The 13581-nt window shown below is 42.1% G+C and overlaps 1 pseudogene; it reads left to right on the forward strand.

Annotated features, from left to right (window-relative positions):
• The first annotated feature begins 4198 nt into the window (after positions 1-4198).
• Positions 4199-13395, forward strand: LOC129784358 (stromelysin-1-like; annotated as a pseudogene).
• Positions 13396-13581: the final 186 nt, after the last annotated feature.

A 13581-nucleotide genomic window follows, 5' to 3' on the forward strand; every position in this document is an offset into this window, starting at 1 on the left:
TGAAGTCATGGACTGGAAAGCGAGTGAGCTCACCTGGTGGCCGTCCAGGCAGGGTAGAGACACTGGAAAACTGGTGTTGCCCCAACATCTCCCATTACCCTTCTCAACAGTTTGTGTTATGTACACAGCCTGTCCAGAAGAAACTTCAGTCCGAGGACTTCAGGTGCTGAGTTAGGCAGGGTACTGCTGTGAGTACTACTGTGAGTACTGCTTGTACATAAATAATGGAGTTTAATTGCCTTTGATTTTAAAAGTGCCTACACACTTTGATATCCTAACGAGATACCTTCTTGTATGTGAAGCCTACCTTCAGAAATCAGGTCTTTAGGCTCTGGCTGTTGTCTGAGACTTGAAAGTGGTTAAGGAGGAGCCAAAAGGACATTTCAGCAACGGTGAAGCAGAACACTGATAATGTTTACAATGATGCACGTTGGCCATTATTTCTTTTATAGAAGGCCAGTGTATTTCTATAATGAATTCAAGGAAACAGCTAAATTAAAGTACTCTTCCCATCTCCAGGTATTAATAAGCTTAAACTACTAGTATCTGGACAATTAATAGTACTTCTTTGGCTGTGAAGGAGAATCTAGAAAGTGTCCTGTGTTCTGGTCTAATCTGTACCATAAATGGAAGACAACATGGCATGGATTTCACCTGGATAACGGGACCATGGATTTTTCCATCTGTATTTCTGCTTTCTTAATGTCTGAAACTTTGGCAACAAAAGAACAGGACTTTTGATTTAGGAAAAGCAATGAAATCCCTGGCAAATGGTATAATAATAAGTAGCTCAGATGGGTTTGGAAACAGGAGTGCTGGAGCTCTCTGTCTACACTTAACGGGCAAGAGAAAATTTCTTGTAACCATGATTTTGTTATAACTCATAAATGCTTGCTGGAATTAAAGGCCTCTTGGATACCAGCAGGGGAAATTCGTCCATAAACATAATTTTAAGTATTCATCCTCTATAAATATGAACTTTCCCTGGAATCTGAGGCCAGGCACGCAAAAAGAGACACACAAAAAAACCTAGTTACTTCTGAAATTATTGACTGCACAAGTGTTGTTCCAGCCCCAATCTCTTGCACATGAAAACTCAGGCAAAAAAAAACCCCACATCTTAATGACTTCACTGAGAGTTTAATAGGGCCCTTACAAAGTATTGGCTGTGCGAGCTTGTAACAATATATACTAACACAAAAATGTCAGGAGCACAAGAAGCAAAGGGAATCTGGGGAGCATCTTCTCTCCTAGCACTCCTCGAGTCACATATACTGGGCACTTCTAAATGCTACAGCAAAGCAAGAGGCTCCAGACCCACACATTTGACAGCTGAGTCATAAGCACTTGGTCTGCAGCTGCCAGACTGGTCTAGTCCCACCAGCAGTAACTGTCGTATGTTGCTTCTTGAGAAGGAGATTTAACGTGTTACACAGAAGCCTTTGGAGAGGTTGTGACAAGGATCTTCCGCATTTCCTCTTCCTGGCCTTATTTTCAAGACGATTGCTGTGGTTGCAGAGGAAATTTGGAAATATATGACTAATGCTGTTCTATGTGCCTGGGATTTCAGATCATCCAGGGTGGGTTTTCTGTACAAAGCAAGACACCATTCACAGGAACAGACAGCACTGCCACAAGCAAGGAAAAATTAAGAATGAAGGATTAAGCTGCCAGGAGGCCCTGAACACTCAGCACTCACGCAAGCTTACTGGGACACAACGGACCCTGTCAGTGAATCAGCATTACCATGCTGGAGATGGGTGACGGTTATATAAAAACGAGAAGTAGGTCACACACTCGTCTTCATCAGCAATAAGATATTTTTGAGGCTAGGTTTGTACTGCCAGGTCTGAGGGTTTGCAGCACAGCCAGGTGGCACAGGTTGAAGCTGCAGTTTTGCAGCTCACAAGCTCCCTGCTCAGGGACCTGCTCTCCCAGGCTTTGGCCAGGGGTCCCACATTGCTACCAGAGTCCAGACTGGCCAGGACATCGAGGGTGTGTAAGGCAGCAGAGTTGGAGCAGTTTCAAGCTTCACATACTTAAGACCTTGCCCTTTGCAAAACAACTTAATTATGTCCTCTTGAGGCCTTTCATAATGTTCTTTCACTTTTCCTTTCTCTGTACTGCAGTTTGCATTAGTTTTTAAATACATAAACTAAGCATTAGCAATTACCTTACCAAAAAAGGAGCAAATTTTAACTCTTCTTGTCAGTGTTACGTGTCTTTCTCAGGTACAGCTAGTAGGGGCTGGGGCTCAGGAATGCATCCAAGGCAGAAGATTGACTCTGGAAGAGGAAAAGATAAGGACAATCTTAAAAGATTATCCAGGCACTTTTAAAGGTTGAAAGAAAGAGGGCATAGCAATTCTCACACTTGCTTCTGTCCTGGCTTCAGCTGGGATAGAGTTAGTTTTCTTCCTGGTAGCTGGTGCAGTGCTGTGGTTTGAATTTGGTGTGAGAACAACGTTGATAGCACACTGATGGCTTTGGTTTGTTGCTGGGTGGTGTTTATACTGAGCCAAGGACTTTTGTGTTCCTTGGGCCCTGCCAGCGAGAGGGCTGGAGGGACACGGGAAACTGGGAGGGGGCACAGCTGGGACAGCTGACCTGAACTGGCCAAAGGGATATTCCATACCATGGGATGTCATGGTGAGTATATAAACTGGGGGAAGAAGGAAGGGGGGGACATGTGGCATTATGTCATTTGTCTTCCTGAGCAACCGTTACCCATGACAGAGCCCTGCTCTCCTGGGGATGGCCGAACACCTGCCCGCCCATGGAAGTGGTGAATGAATTCCTTGCTTTGCTTTGCTTGCGTGGGCGGCTTTTGCTTTACCTATTAAATTGTTCTTATCTCAACCCTCAAGTTTTAGATTCCGTTCTGATTCTCCTCCCCATCCCTCTGGGTGAGGGGGAGTGAGTGAGCAGCTGCATGGTGCTGGGTTGCTGGCTGGGGTTAAACCATGACAACTTCTTTAAGCCAAAACAGGAGATTGTCATTATATGTTGTACTACTTCTGGATGAAGCCACCTCAAAGGACAACATCAAAGAAGATCTCTGTGTTACGGAACTTCCTTCATAAAGCATATTCTAGGTGATTCAGAAATGTTTGAGGAGGTGATTGATCTCTGGAGGGCAATCGTGAATAGTATCAAGAAAAGTGAGAAAGGTTGACAGAGTAGCAATAGGATGTCCTTTAGAAGGCTGCTAATCAGAACACCATAAATTTCATCAGTAGCTTCCTAGACAGTTTTGATGGCTTTTAATGGCCCTTTCATTAGAGCGAGGAAAATTTATCAAGTCCTCTAGGCTTGAAAGTTACTTCTTTCCTCTAGAACCACAGAGACACTGTGCACATAGAGACACTGTGTGGGAACAGAAAAAAGTTGTAAAGCTATGGTGGGGCTCTAAGTACCAGAAGTTATTTCTGCAGAGAGGTATGGTGAGTGGGTGTGTAAGCTGCACAGGAGAGCTCTCCACCCAATTTTTAGATTCATCTCACTCAGTTAGGGATACTTAACACAACTCTGTGAGTAGAGTCATTATCAAAAACTCCCTCAGGGGATTGCTTAGCTCATCTGCTCCAGCTCTTGGTCTTTCCCTGAGCCTGTCCATCTCCTTCCAGGACCAGGGAGGGGGTCTCTGCCTTAATGCACCTCAGGTGTCTGTTTTCAGGGTAGGAATTCAGTCCTCGGCAACCAGACAGCCCCTGCAGAGTCCCGTCGGCCTTGCCAGGGTCTGGCCCCATTTCAGCTGCACAGAGCCAGCAGTCCCCCATTTTGCGCTTGGATGGCACAAGGCATGTTGTGCTCGGGGGAACCTTCTGGTACCAACACAGTGTTCCTCAGCAGGAAACGTTTTCAGCAAATATCTCAAGCATACAAAATATTTATAACCTCTTCTTTCACAGCTCTATTATTTTGCCAGTCCTGTGGAAGGGGGTTTATTTTTTACACATGTGATGTCCCACCTGCCTTGCAGTGCTGCAGGTCATACCCTAAACCCTGTGTCAGCCCCACACAGAAGGCTGTCTTCAATGACAGTAGACACCTCTCTTCAGGATTTCCAGGGTCTTCACCATCACCTCTGCTTTGTCCTCATTTGTGGAAGTGTGTGGAGAGGGTGATTGGACATGGAGGGAAAGCGGACCCAATATTAGAGTAGATCTGATGTTGAGTCTCAGAAGTTCTTGCCACCAATGGAAGATATGGAGAACAAAGGACCCTCTCCTCTGACTGGGAAAGCCATCACAGAGTTTGATTTAGAAAACCTCAGTGCTTTGTAAAATCTTACAGTAAGTATAAAAGGAGACTGTGAAATATGAAGTAATCAGGCATTTCTCTGAAACAGTGGAAATTGCTGAATAAAAATGGCATGCAAACACCTTGGCTCAATTTCTATAATGAATTCAGCTATGCTGAGAAAAGTGTTTTCATTTCCTTGTGGGACTACCATGTTTTTGTGCAGGCAAAATGAAGTTTCATCCAGGTGAGAACTGTATCAAAGAAAAACTGCATAAACAGAGCACTGCTTCATCAGACAGGGAGTTACAGCCCTGACCTTTTAATTTTGAAGGACTCGGCCAAATGGAAAGATGATGGCACTAGAACAGCCTCCCTAAGTACATGCTCCTGTACAAACAAGTACAAAAAAATGCCTAGAAAGCAAATTTTCTACTTCTGGTCTACAGTCCTGTAACCCTCTGTGAATGTTTTTCCCCTTAGGTACTTCAACAACCCATCTGAAATCAATACAAACTTTGAATGGATAACATTAAAGACATATGCTTTGTTTTTGGAGAGTAAGACTATGTTTTAGTAACCAGAGGTTAATGAGCTTATAAAAAGAACTACAGGTCTGTTTTCCCCTCAGTCATATTTCCATGTTGCAAAACCTGCACAAGGATGGAACCACATGAAAGACAGCACTGATCTTTTTTATGGCAAAAACACTGTTACACTTGTGTTCTCTTGCTAACTAGAAACTGTGAGAACTGATGAGTCAGGGACTGGAAGGCTTTATAAAGCAAACAAGTCCTAAAGAAAAGTGAAGCAGTTGTGTGGCACACTACAAAAAGGACTTTTTCTAAAGGCCAGTGAAAATGAGAATGGAGACCCTCCCGTTTCTCCTGTTACTATGTACAGCACTTTCTTGTGCTTTTCCTGCAGCCATAAGGCAGAAGGAAGGCGGCATGCAGCTTATCCAGGTGAGGAGGGTAAACCTTGGAGATCTTTAGCAGCTGTTGAGCATCCATTGCAGTCTCTGGAACTAGTATATAGTAGCTGAGGAGCTAGTTCTGCAAATTCTAGCAGAATGAATAAGGTGACTATTTTTCAAAATAGAGGGGGCTGCATTCTGTACCATGACAATGACTTCTTCAGCCCTGACTCATTTTTCTCTTTTTTTGTAGAGAACTAAAACTGATGATGCATTCACTCATGTGTTGATTCTACAAATAAACAAACTCCTGAGTCAGTCTACATTTGACCTGTAGTTCAGGTGGAAATACAGTTATTTATGTGACTTCTGTCATTATGAGACATAACTCTTCATAAAATAAGGATATGATTTTGTCTGAATTATTACTGTCAAAAAAAAGTGGGGGAAATGGGGTACTACTTACTACTGCTGACATTTTGTATTCAGTCATATATTTCAAACAGCTGCACTGTGTGCTCTAAAGGACTCTGGGTAACCCTAGAGCGCAGGGTAAGTGGAGGGTACATTACCAGAAAATAATCAATTAATTAGAGAAATACTCATTTTGACCATTTTCTGAGTAAACTGCAAAACTTTTATGGTGATAATATAATGCAAAAAAAATATTATTAAGAGAAAGATATTCATACAGGGTTTAACAAACTCTATTACGCATGCTCCAATGGAACAGAAAGAAGAGTAGTAAAGGTACATGTCTGAAGGAGTGTTAGTATAATTCCTGAAGTGCTTCAAAAGCAAACACAACTGATTGTCCTAAAATCCCTCCCCACTATCCCCCGCCTCCCCCCCCTTCCCCCATTAGAAGTACCTAGAAAATTATGATTGTCTTTAAGAAAGGTGGAGAATCTTTCATTCTGAAAAGTAATAGTCCAGCGGCCCAAAAAAATTAAAGAAATGCAGGAATTCTTTGGGCTGGAGGTGATGGGCAAACTGGATTCTGGCACTTTGGACCTGGTACAGAAATGCTGCTGTGGATTTTCTGGTGCAGCTGGGTTCTCCACCTTTACAGAAAGGCCAAAATGGGCAAAACAAGTTTTGACATATAGGTAATTATAGTGGAACTCTTAATGTAAACAGAGTGTGTTACACAGCATAAGTTGTAAAAACACAGCTGGTTTTCTATCTTATATTTTAAAGGATATTAAAATACACACCAGACCTGCAAGCAGCAGATGTCAATGCAGCCATCCAACAGGCGTTGTGTTTGGAGCAGTGTGACCCCACTGAAATTCATCAAGAAGGGCAGAGGTGATGCAGACATTATGATCTCCTTTGCAGCCAGAGGTAAAACTCTATGCAAGCATTATGAGTTATTGTCAAGTTACTGCCTATATGGAGCAGCTGCGCTGAAGCGCTAGTGATTTCTCCCCGTACATGGCATGTGCAAAGGTCAGTGTCCAGCTGCGCCAGCAGACAGAAAAACACAGTACCTGCTCAAGATGCTGTGGCTATAGTTCTTGACAGTCTTTGAAGAAGGGTATAAAGGCAGATGAAAAGGAGGAGGGAGAAAATAAATGTAACAAGCTGCCTGTAGTTCACTGGATCTATACCTAGTATATGATGCCCAACGCATGCACAAACCGCAAGAGGCTCAGTGCTTGCAGGGTATACCCAAGCCTAGAGCGTTATGGAGCAGATAGCTCTAGTTACGCTCCTGGGATTAGACATGTGCTTTGTGTGAAATAAATAAATTCTAGACAGACTCAAGGCATATAATTCTGGCACTGCCCTCAGGGTAGGCTTACCAGCAGCCTTCCCTCTCTCATTACCAACCATGCACACATGCACACTTCTAGTCAGCTCCTGTGTTCCCACCCAAACATACCCACTCACCCAGGCTATGTAGAGTGAGCACATAACCTCTGTGTCCTTAAATCCTTTTCTGGAGACTACATTCAAGGTCTTACAGTCTTTCCAGGATCTCGCTTCTGCCATCAACACTTAACTTACCAGTCAGATTCAAGTAACCACCTGATGGTTGCTGACACAGAGTTTATGAATGTTTTTAACTTATGAGCAAAAAAGGAAATACATTTCAACCTAAAACACGTGTTCCTCTTCCCTTGCAGCAGCAGCAGCGTGTAAATGCCCAGCTATTTCTTGAGGAAACCAAGATTTCACTCCTGATGCATCAATTCAAATTTTCCTAAGTTTTCCCTATGAAAAATAGAGCTTTTTGCAAATCTGTATGGAAGGGGAATTTGGAAGTTTACAAAATCAGAACAGAGCGCTCTATGCACGGCTGAGATCCACTACTTCCTTAACCCCCGTCAGCTGTGCATGGGACTTGCTCCTCACAGTGACTTCAACTCCCTTTCATGGCCCAGGAGAGTCCATTACTCCCTGAGCACGCAGAAAGGACTTTGGTGGAGTTGCTTGCTTTGTTGAGGATGAAACCTGGACCAAGAGCAAAGAGGGTAGGAAATTAAGATCTCCAAGCCCTTCCTGAAGCAGGCTGCACATGAAATCAAGGGTGCAGTGTCTTTCTTCTCTCTTCCTTAATAAGTGCTTAAAAATGGTGCTGATTTCAAGGACCATTGGGCATCTGGTTTCCATAGGTGTAAAATGTCTCTGAGCCCTCTGGTTTAAAATGTTAAGGCCTCAGCTGAACTTCTGCCATGAACTCAGTAGAGACTTGTTTGGGCGGGTTCTGAGGGACATGGTAGCTCCCTTCTCTCCACTCCTCCAACCTCCTTGTCTCTCCCCATGCAGTTACATCACTTGCATTGGTCCAGGGTCCTTCTCCTGTCACGACGGAGGGAAGACACAGTCACTCAATATGAGTGATCAGCAGACTTCGTTTATTGTACCTTACAATCACCTTTTATGCCTTCTTATAATTAGCTCATACATATTACAAAAGTTAAGCTCATTATTGGTTAGTTGCCTAAATACCAAGCCTGCCCCTTGTTTCTCTTCTGTAGTTATCTGTTCCCACCTGCAACATTCTTTTCCCACCAAAATCTTCCTGTTACTGTGTAACAAGGACAGCCAAAGACAGTGTATTTTGCTTTACTTCAGATAAGCTGAGAGCGATGTGCATTTTTGTCCAGCCAGCTAGACTATGTCTATGTGACCCTTTTCAGCTAGCCAGTTATCCACACTTCTCCCACACCGATTTCTGCAGGATCTACAGACTGTTTCCTTGTGCTCTACTGTAATGATTTAATTATTTTTCTTTCTGATCAGAATTCCATCTGCAACTGAATTTCCTATAATAGATTCATTTGCTTAGGCAAGCAGTTATGAAAACTTCTGATCCTTCAAGTTTTCAGGACAAATGAGAAGGCACAGTTCTCCTGTTATGTGTTCTGTTTGCTGTTTTCAGCTACAAACCTGTTTTATGTTGCTGCCCATGAGTTTGGCCATTCACTTGGACTTTTCCATTCCAAAGACCCCAATGTTCTGATATACGCAGTGTGCAGGAAATTTGACCCTTCAGTATTCCCTCTTCATCAAGATGATATTAATTACCTCTGTGGTAATTGGCAGTTATTGATCAACTAGTGCTTATAATCTCAAAACCTTTGGAATACCTTTTAGTGACATTTTTGTGTATGGGATGTACCTGAATGAGTTCTTTAATTTCTTCCATAAATGGCATCTTTTGGGACCATCTTCTAATACCCACAATGATCAAAGGGAATCTGCTCAGATGAAAGACCCAACTGAGCCAAAAGATCCCTCACTGCCCAACACCTGAGGCCCTGATTTAACTTTTGATGCTGTTACCACTTTCTGTGAAGAAATCGTTCTTTAGGGACAAGTAAGTCAGCTTTCTGAAAGTAAAATGGCTGGGTGTCATTTTTAAATTATACCCCACAGCATGGAAAAGTAACTTTACCCAGAATATCAGCCATTCCAGACAGAAAGGTGAGACAGGGAATCAGGGTAAGAGGTGGGAGTCAAAAACCACGAGGATGGTGGAGAGATTAAGAGGGATAAGTATAAGGAGGAAGATCACCTTTGAAACAGGGTATGTTCTGAATAGGATGGGGAAAAGTGGCTCCTCTGGAAACATGGGCTGTTTTCACATTAGGTTGCAAGCAAGTCCCAAGTGTTTGGCATCTGGGAGAGTTCAGCTTTGGTAAAAGGCACAACCAGCCCTGGGACACAGCACCTTCATTACTGTCCTCACTTGCAGAGAGTTAAGGGTTTGCAAGTCCTAACAAAATAGCTGCTTAAAAAGCCCCTGCAGTGGTGATTTAGTACAATAATAAAAGTAAAATATAACTGATTCAGTGCTAAATTCAAACTGTCCCTCTCTGGGGCATGACAGCCCAAAGACTTCAGGAGAAGGGATAGAAAAGCTGTTTTCCCTCCTTTTCACGTGGTAGGGTTGTGCTTCCCCTGCTTCAGATCCTCCCCAAAATCAACATTAAAGCAAGTTTTGACCTCAGAGTTTGGAGTCCACAAAGCCAGTGAAGTGCTGTTTTGCAGAAGATCCTCACGTACACTGATTGTTTCTCCAAGCTGTTGTTGGTAAACCCAGGGTGGGGTTTCATTCCCAAAATCTTACCCCATACCAGCCATGTGAGCCAGGCCTCTCTAGGCTCCCCTTCTGCGTAAGGGAAAAAAACTCTGTTTTGACAAAATAGTTCGTCTGACCTATTTTAGATGTCTGCACCAAGATGAGAGGAATGCCACCATGGAAATAACTTTCTTTCCATCGACATTGCAGGGAGCTTAGGGTGACTAACGCAGGATACATGGCTGGGTTTAGTCAGATAAATCCTGCCCTTGTTGCCATGATGTGGTTTCATGCATTAATGTGTGTGAACATCTGATTTGATTTAAAACCTGTTCTGTATTTACATAAGGCATTTTTTGTGCAAGAATCCTGCAGTTAGAAGAGCTGATTGTAATTTAATATCTTCATTCTGGCCACGGCTGCCACCTGGCGTTATGCTGCATATGAAATTCCTGAAAAAGACAAAACCGTCATTTTTAAAGGTAAAATGTTGTATTTTTGTTTTCCTATATTGTCTTTCCAAGTAACCTTGAGAGTTTGTGTCTGGCTTAAAAAACACTTAAGCTCTTTCTGTAGGATTCCATAAGCTTTAGTTTAGTCTTACAAATTGGTGCATTTCAATCACAGAGATAACAAAAATATTATCCAAGATAAGGAACATGCATCTTATTTTTTAATGTCAATACAGAAAAGTTTCTCTGCCAAAATAAATGTCATTATTTTCCTTTTTTACTGGAAAATTATCTATTGAATTTTAAAATGATTGCATGTGCTTCTTCCTAGTTCATGGAAAACTAACATAAATATGAATGAAGACTGAAATTTCAGTTTTCAAAATATGTGGTGCAAAGAACTATTGCAATTTTTTGGGGCTCTAGAACTAATACATAGAACGTTTTCAAGTAACCATTATTTTCTCTCTGCATTTTTCCATCCGAAGATTAATTTTCATGAAAAGGATTGTGTCATTCCCAGAAGAAGATTCTGATAAGATCTTTACATGAACTTTTCTTGATAGGGGATGAATTCTGGGTTGTGAGAGGAGATACCATACTTCCTGGATACCCCCAAAAAGTCTACACCCCATGCTTTTCAAAAGGTGTTACCAAAATTGATGCTGCTTTTTATAACAGAAACGAGGAGCAGACAGATTACTTCATAGTGGACACATTTTGAAAGTAATATTTCCTGTGCTACTTTCCTAAATAGGAGCAAACATAATCACATGATCAATATCCTGTCATGATTTACGATGCGTTAGTCACGCACTTTTAGTAATCCCTTTCAGTGTCACAACTAGCTATGGAAAAACATTTGAAAGGGAGGCGAAACAGTGCTTTTGGATTTCTTTGGAATTAATTTAATTAATTAACAGTTCATTTATCTATATATTTATTAATTTTTATTTAACTGCCTTGGGGGAAAAAGCCATCCTACTGGTCCACAAGTTAACTCAGGAAACCAGTGGGAACCTCACTATATATCAAAACCATCTCTGTGGGGTAAGAAGGAATGTGCAACCACTTTCCCAGTTACTGATCTATAGTTTCATAAAGTTTCTGGTAAATGCCATGTACTGCAAAGAATTATCTGCTGTGCATGGTTATTATTTCCTCTTCTCAACCCAATTCCTACTGCTCAGGTTTGTGTTATGGGATATAGGTGTCTAAGAACTGAAGGAGGTGCTTCTGTAACAGAAGCAGTAGATAACCTGACCCTCTCCAAATGAATGACACAACTTCTCTCTTTCCTGCCACCACAATGCCCAATTCATCATACATACAAAGATCATCCTGGAGCAACTATTCAGCCACACATTTGTAGTTTAAGCAGAAGATCAGACTTCCAGATTTCAGTTCAGACTCTCATAGCCTGAAGGACTTCAGCTGAGCCGTTTGCCCTATCATTAAATCTCTTACTGAGCAAAGGTCAGAAGGAAAATGCTTTCAGAAGCCTTCTTATTCCAGCACTGATAGACAAACTGCAATTCATTAAAATGTAACAACCTGCTATAAGTAACTTAAGTAAAATGACTTAAAATAACTTACAGTTTAAAAAAAAAAAACACATTTTTTTCCTGATAAACATATCTTAACAGAGAGGCAACATGAAAGCAATCTTTTTATAATCCTACAAATGTGAAATTTGAGATAAGGTTACCTACCTCTCCTTTAGGTTCAGTCTCTTAGCAAAAATATTTAGCAGATTTATGATGATGCTTCAAATATTAGGTGTTCTTAGTCATATCCTGACTTGATGTAAACAGAAGCAATTCTTCCAGAGCAGCTAATAATGTAATAATAATTTACGGCATATCATTCCTGTCTCAACACTACCTAAATGACACTGAAAGTGTTTAACTGTAACTGAGTTACTTGTTGGTAGGAGAAGGTAATGAGATGAGCTGCACTAATTATGAGTTGTTTGCAGTTTTCATTGATACCAGGTTGTTTATAATTTTTTCCAGTTGTGATAAAAGAAGTTAGCCCACATACAGGAAGCCCGTACTGATAAGAGATGCATTTCCTGGAACTAATGGGAAGGTTGATGCTGGTTTTCAACATGACAGTGAGTAACTGTTCTTAATAAAATCTGTATGAAATGCTCAGGGTCATATTGCTGAGAGTTCTTGGACAGACAAAGGCACTTCTAAACACTGCTTATAGCCCTTAGGATGACCAACAAGACCCTGAAACAGTCACGTAACACTCCCATACTTCACTTTACTCCCCTGAAAAACAGTGATGATAGTCCTCTGGTGACAGCTTCACAGCTGGAAAGGCCAACCCTAAGGAACAGATAGCTATCTCTGTATTCATGTTGACATGCACTTCACACCACGAAGAGCACCACTCAGTACAGTGGTGTCCCACCGAAATAAGGTCTGCTTGCTGTGAGCAAGGCTATCACAGCCTGGCCCTCTGACATGAAATCGCACTGCTTTGAGAATAATAATCGGCGCCAGCTTCTGCTGCATGAGGGAGATTGTTACTTAGAGAGATGCTGGGACAGACTGAAGGGTACATCCACACTATCAAATGGCACAGCTTCCCAGTTGTCTCCTTGCTCCTTATCTCCTGATCATCAAGACCCATGCATGTTAGTTGTTTCCCAGCAAATCTATCAGCTTCGTCCAAAATGAGTCTTGCATGTGGTGCTGGGGATCCTTAACTGCAGCCATCACTCCTGGAGGGCAGTGTGGGCAGGGCTGCCCTAGACTGGACCTCCCCTCCCCTGCACAGCATCTGGTAGCACCCCACCAAGCTTGTACCCACTCTCACCTTGCCATGCTCTGTGCCGCACTCCTGGTTGTGCAACACCTACCCACAGGTGGCCAGAAATACACCCTTCTGGAGTGTTTCAACACAGCCACTGCGTAACAGCAGATATTTTAAACTGCAGAAACACACAGGATAAATTTTTTGTAGGGTCACCTCGTGGAATTCATTAAGAATGTTATGCACTCTGTGCATGGCTGGCTTGCTATGGGAGGTGTCCCCATGCTGCTGTGCATCATTTTGTAGAGGTTACACCTGGGAGCAGGTGCTGGTGACAGCATAAGTGTATCCAAAGTTTTTTTGAGCTTTTTCTAGGTGTTGTTAAAGCATACTAATCTTTACACCTGCAAGATCCGGGTTTTCCCCCTAGACTTCCTTTATTTCTTCCGTGGAAGAAAGCAATTTGAGTTTGGCTGTGATAAGTAAAGACAAACTTCTGGTTTCCATGTTAAGACAATGAAATCTGTAATGGTGTTGGAAAGAATGTAGTGTTATTGCACTAGAAACACTTCATCTTTTCTAAATATATGGAACGTATAGGTACTTCAGTGTTAGTCAACAAACCTCAGCCCTGTACAGTCTATGTTTCTGTAAATAACAGAACAGTATTTA

Source organism: Falco peregrinus, chromosome 4 (genome assembly GCF_023634155.1).
Source record: "Falco peregrinus isolate bFalPer1 chromosome 4, bFalPer1.pri, whole genome shotgun sequence".
Classification (NCBI taxonomy): Eukaryota; Metazoa; Chordata; class Aves; order Falconiformes; family Falconidae; genus Falco; species Falco peregrinus.